General features: G+C 35.8%; 1 protein-coding gene across 8 annotated transcripts in view; it reads left to right on the top strand.

Moving 5' to 3' along the window:
• The window catches only part of NLGN1 (neuroligin 1), a 756,644-nt gene that overhangs the window by 236,459 nt on the left and 513,876 nt on the right, over positions 1 to 6,309 (top strand). The gene's annotated exons all lie outside the window — the stretch shown is intronic.

Raw genomic sequence — 6,309 nt, 5'->3', positions numbered from 1 at the left:
TCTTTTGGGAAATAACTTGGTAAGATATGAGCAATGGAGTAAATCAGCAAAATGAAATGTATTCCCCAAAGCCAAAAACCACAGGCTCCTGGGAAATATACTAAAATGTTATTGTTAATTGTATATCTACAAAAATTCTTGTAAATGCACTCATGTTAATCACTACTGCTGAAGTGCTCTATTTCCTTACTTTTTATAATGTTCCATTTCTTGGAAAAATACAAGATAATTTTAAAAGCAATCAAAAGAGCCAGATTAGTTCATTTTAATTAAATCTTACAGAAAACGGCCTTGTTACAAATGTGAATCTTAGTTAGTGACTTTCTCAAGGTGAGAAAAGCTATACCCAGACCTCCCTGTTACTACAGTATACTTTATACTCTACAGGTAGAAACAAATAAATTCCACCATCATTAAGACTATATGCAGAAAGCTGAGCAGTAGTGGTTTATGTTTTCATAATGAGCTTCTGGTGTTACAGAACTTCTGTCATAAATTTTGTGGAGTTTTCATGGCATCTGTACGTAATGAAATGCCTGTTTTCTCCTCTCTGATGTATCATCTCTAAGCAGAAACCTGTATTTGTGTTTTTGGTATCTAGCTATTACCTGAATCTAACCTAGTCTCCAAAGACTTCTGTCACATTTATTTTTTGCATGCGAAAGATTTTCCTATAAAAGCTATGACTTATAGATGGAAGGGAAGCCAATTATCAGGAAGCTAAAGGGGAGGGCTAATATGTATATTTGGGAGTGGCTAATAGAAATCTTAAAATCTAAACCTCACAGATGTACCAGAAAATTCTGTTAAAGTTTAAAGTTTTTTTGAATCATGTAGTCAAAATAATGGCCCCAAAGATGTCCATTTTCTAATCTCTGGAATCTATGAATATGTTACCTTATAGGGCAAAAGAGACTTGGCAGATGGAATTAAGTCTCTTGAGGTGAGGAAATTATGCTGGATTATCTGGGTGGATGCGGTGTAATCACAAGCGTGGGGTGATTATGGGGGTCCTTACGGGTGGGAGACCTGAGAGTTAGGGTCAGAGAAGAAGATGTGGGGAAGGCAGAGTGTTGCAGCCTTAAGCCAGGAATGAGGGTTGCCTCTGGAAGCTAGAGAGGACAAGGAAGCAATTCCTGGGAACCTCCAGAAATAATGCAGCCCTGCTGACACCTTCATTGAGCCCAGTGAATCTGGTTTTAGACTTATGACTTCCAGAACCGTCAGAGAGTGAATCTCTGGCATTTTAAGCCAATAAAATATGTGGCAATTTGTTAATAGGAAACTAATACACAGCTGTTAACCTGACTTTTCAACTTTAGAATATAGAAGTTTGAGGTTTAAATTGAAACACAGTGATTCAGACATGACCCTGAGCCATACTCTTTGTCCTTTTCAAATAATATAGCTAGAATATATCTGAGGGCTACCAGCCTGTTGCATTTGAATAACTAAAGCCAGAGGAGATAAATGACCTGCTCGAGGGAACACAGCTCATTGGCATCCAACATGAGGCTAACTTTGGGTTACTTGAGACTCTTAGACCACCGATATGTAATTTTGATCAAACTACCTCTGTTTGATGATATGAAAGCATTTGTCTACAAAAGGTCAGTGTTTAAGAGTGTTTTTAAATGTGATAAGGAATAGGGGTAAAATTGAATGTGAGGGTGATGGGGGAAGGCTGGAGAGGGGTCACTACAGAACAAGAGTTTGTATCTGCCCTGCTAAGTTCCAGACTGGGTAGATAGTCGTGAATGGATTAGCCATGACCCCTGCCCTCTTGGTACCTATGAGTTAGGAAAGCAAACATAAACAAATATAATTATAATTAATTAATAACTTACAAGGAGTAAGATCCTACAAAGAAATATTCAATCACAAAAATAAGGAATTTTTCTCTTAATCTGTATGGTCTTTGAATAAGATGATGACAGAAAAAGAATTTAGTTTCACCCAGAGACCATTATAATTTTGAGCTATTGTCTTTGCTCTGCAAAGATTTAAAATCACCTTTTACTCTGGGGAAGGATGGACATATATGTATTTCAATGTCTTTTGAAACATACTTGTGTGTATTTTAGAAGCTCAGGTTTGTTAATGACACTTCACTGAAATACCATCAGTTTCTATGGAGACACTAACTATTGTGCAGTTAAGAGGGGGAAAAAAAAAGACTCCTCTGCTTCCCTGTGGCTTTAAAACTGTTTTACTTGTTTTCCTAGTCCACACATTCAGAAATAAAATTTAAACAGTTTTCTTTTCAAGCAATATTACTTGAATGCCAATAGGATTCTCTTTAATTTCACAAAGACTATAAATGTTTGCAAATTAAACACAGTCCAACAGAAAATGAGATCTTCCCTGACCGTCCCATTTTAATGGCAAAGATAGTATTTCCTCTGTGTGATTTATAGATCTAGAATTTTTTTGGCATTCTATTATGTAAGTTCCTTTTAAAATAACTTATATGTTAAACACTACCAATAACTTCAACTTTGGACTCTTGCACAGCTGTGGTGTGTAGATAACTTCCATTTATATTAACTGAAGTTACATTTGCATGCTAGTAGGAAAATACCCTTTATACAACCAAATTAGTACAAAGCTATATGAAAGAGCACATCTTTTCTACTTAGAAGAGGCATGGCAATTCTATTTAATAAAGAAATTCACATTAGTGTTTGTTTCCTTGATTCTGATGGGCCCATTCTGTTTTCTTTTGCATCATTCATTTTAAATAAATTTTTTTTAAAAAAGTATTTGGTAAACAACAGATAGGATTCCCTGCTCTGAACTCCCATTTTATACTGGCTTTACTTACTGGGTGAATCTTTTGATTCATTTTGATTCCTCCTTGAAATAGGATTCTCAGCCTTAATAAGAGTTTTTTTTTTTAAGTTCTATGAAATACTGAATCACATACATGTCAGTAAATATTATGGTTGGTGAAGGCTTAAAACCATTCCTAAAAATGGTTGTAAGAAATAAAAAAAAAATTACTCCTGAATTCATACATTCAAATGCACTACAGTATCAAAGTTAAACATTAAGTGTTAGCAGTGAATCCATGGAGATAGTGTCATACTTTGCAGTCTGAGTCCTTTTAAGTAGCACAAGGTCTTCAGCATAATTAGCACAGAATATTGAACCCTGCCAGAAATATGGGGTTCATCATTAAATTTAGAGGCTTCTTTATCTCTCTGAGTCTAATCATGTGTGCAGAAGACTAATTGTTAATAGCATGGTCTTTATTGCTCATAGCTTTCTTTCATTTTAAATGGAATGGTCTGCTTTGTGAGAAATAATTAGGTTTTATAGGCCTACCTGCATAGAGCCTTTTGTTGAATGTCTTATGGTTTTGCCAATTCAGATCCTGAGAGCAATTAGGGGCTGTGGCGGAACTGTTCCTTAAATCACACACATATTGTGTTATTGCCTGCCATTTATTTATTTATTTATTTAACCTGCAGTAGCAGATGCAGACGCTTCAGTTGCTTGCGAGTACACAGGGTAATTGTTAGCCAATGCAAAACCTTGGTTTGGGATACGTAACCCAGGGAGAGGAGCATGTTATGTAAATCTGCCACATGGCAATGTGTCCTGATATCTGACATTGTCCCCACAATTATTATCTTCTGAATTTTAGAAGAACAAGTCTTTAACTCTTCTCTAAAACGTCAGGGAGGTTTCATTGTTTAAAATGATGGTCAGAGTTGGTCAAACAGTAGTCTTTAGAAAGTATGGATTTGTCCAACCAAAATACTTTATTTGCTTTCCATAGTCAGTTAGGAATTATTTGTTGTTCCGTGAGGTCAGTAATGATTGGGGACGCTTTTCAAAAGTGTTCATAGCAGTTGTTACAATCAACATTTCATTTCTGAGAGTTCAATTAATATGATGAGTCAGAGACTCCCCTGGTGAGATCTGATAGAAGCATTGTTAAAAATCTTGTGACGTTTAATAGTATTTTGAGAGAAATTCGTGTTATGGTGGAAAATTTTGCTGAAAAATTTTGGCTACTTTGCCTCTTTACTTTCTCCATGACACAGAAGGACTCAATGAGACTGACTGTTAATAATTTAATGATGATGAAAGTCACTGTTGTTTCTATATTAAAATGCCTATAAAAAGTGCATGTTACTTGAAGTTGTCAAGTAGTGGCAGAGTTGGTATTCACTTTCCAAAACTCTCCCGTCAAGTGACAGGAAACTGTGTATACTGTTGCATTTGACTTGAACTTAACAGTGCACTTCTCTGTATCTTCAGTATGTTAGCCAGTCACCATTTCCTCAGGCAACTCTACTCCTGCTACCGTATAATCAATAACAGTCAGGGTACTTTCAATCTTGACAATTTTCTTTAGTGGAAAATGACTTTGCATAGACTTTTTACCATCCCAACTGACAAGCCATCTTTACTGAGATCTATAGTATCAGGCATTGTCAACCTCAAAAAGGCACTGACAGCTTTAGACATATGCATGTACAAATCAATATTATTTTTCAACTAATATGCTTTGGAAACTCTTCTTTAAAAAAAAAACTGAAAGAATAGAAACTAGTTAAATTTGTGACCTAAATCTGGTGGCAAACCTGAAGCTAAGTTTGAAAAACGTCATTTGAAGTTGCAGGATCCACAGTGAAATATACTGACGGGGAGTGGGGTGGGCCTGTCATTTTTTATATAAATAAATAGGTCATTGTGAAAATGTTTTCACAGCAACCAGTGGTACTAAGTTTTTTTCGTTTGAGGGGGGGTCGTGGCGGGTCGTTTTGGGAGGGTTGCTTGTCTTTTGTTTGCGGAGGGGAGGGAGGGAGGGTAGGGGGGGTAAGGACGACAAACATTAAGGCGGTCACACCCAACGTTCCGCACTCGGCTTCCATTACTTTCCTTTTCCATCCTTTCTTAATTCTCCCTTACTCACTGTCAACTTCGCCTGCATTCCTTCTTCGCTTTCCTTCCTTCTTCCTTCTTCTTCTCCTTCTCTTCCTTCCCTCTCCCTCTCTCCCCCGCTCTATCCCTCCATCCCTTTCTCCCTACACCTTTGTATTACCTGGCAGATTCCATTTTGAGTAATAGACTCAGACAGGTAAAAATGCATATTGTTGCTTTGACACGTACATAAAATTTTTGAAATTCTAAGAGGGGTTTACAGTTGTATAAGTAATTGGCTAATTAAAATACTGTTGAAAGATTATTTGAGGGAGCATTTCTTTTTGTGGAAAAGAGATGAAGAAAATAGAAAATCCAAGAATAACCTTAGGAGGTATAAAGTTTTATTTGAAATAATTGATATTTTTGGTCTTCAGAACAAATGAAAGTATTATTCTGTCATCAAGCAGGAAACCTAACCTATCCGTCCTTTTTTTTCTTTTGGACATTTTGGCACAAAAAAACCTTGTTTATATTTATGAAAATCAGTTGTTGTAGTGCTGTTTTGTGGTCTTCAGATCAAACATAATTAAGGAAAAATTCTAAATAAGGTTGCGATTATTTGAGTAATTTACCCCTCAGATGCAATAAGGTTGGGGAGAATTATGTATTATGAGTTATGACAACTTATAGTGATTAAACTTACAGTAATTAAACTAGAAATAATTTGCATACTCCTTGCATTCAGTGCTATTGTTAAGTAGAACTTGAAAGTTCCTTGCAGTCCTATATTCAGAGAGAAATACTGTGTATGATTTGGTGCCCACCTTTCCATACTCGTTATGTATACGTACATGTATTTTACCTACTACAGTGCAGACATGCTGTATTTACTGTTCCATCATTTACTCTCTTCATTTAACAATGTAATGTTGATTTCTTAATGCATTTAGATCTACCAGTTTTTAGAAATAGATGTTCCATAATTTATTTTTAAAATTACATGTGATGAAGAGTTGGACTGTTTTCACATTTCCTCCATTATAAATACTACTACTACTATCCTGTGCTACTATAATTAATGTGCTGTTGCGTGTATCTTTGCATACTTGGTCAATTATCTAAGTGTAGGTTCCTGGAATTAGATTTGCTGACTCAAATATTTTACACTCCCACTGTCAACGTATGAAAATATCAATCAACATGTGAAAATTTGGGTTTCCACATCCCTCAGTTACATTGTCCTTTATTATCTTTTTTTCTGTTCTGAGTTCCTCTGATAGGTTAAAGTATATCAGATTGGTTTTTAAATCTGCTGCTCTTTGTTATTAGTAAGCTGTTGTCTCTTCAGCGGTCAGGTTTAGCAGGTATTACCAAACCTGTAGATGTGGATATCTCCCTATAGATATCCCTGTTATATGGTATAGATGTAGC

This window comes from Camelus ferus, chromosome 1 (assembly GCF_009834535.1).
Source record: "Camelus ferus isolate YT-003-E chromosome 1, BCGSAC_Cfer_1.0, whole genome shotgun sequence".
Lineage (NCBI taxonomy): Eukaryota > Metazoa > Chordata > Mammalia > Artiodactyla > Camelidae > Camelus > Camelus ferus.
This window is presented reverse-complemented; position numbering and strand designations above follow the sequence as displayed.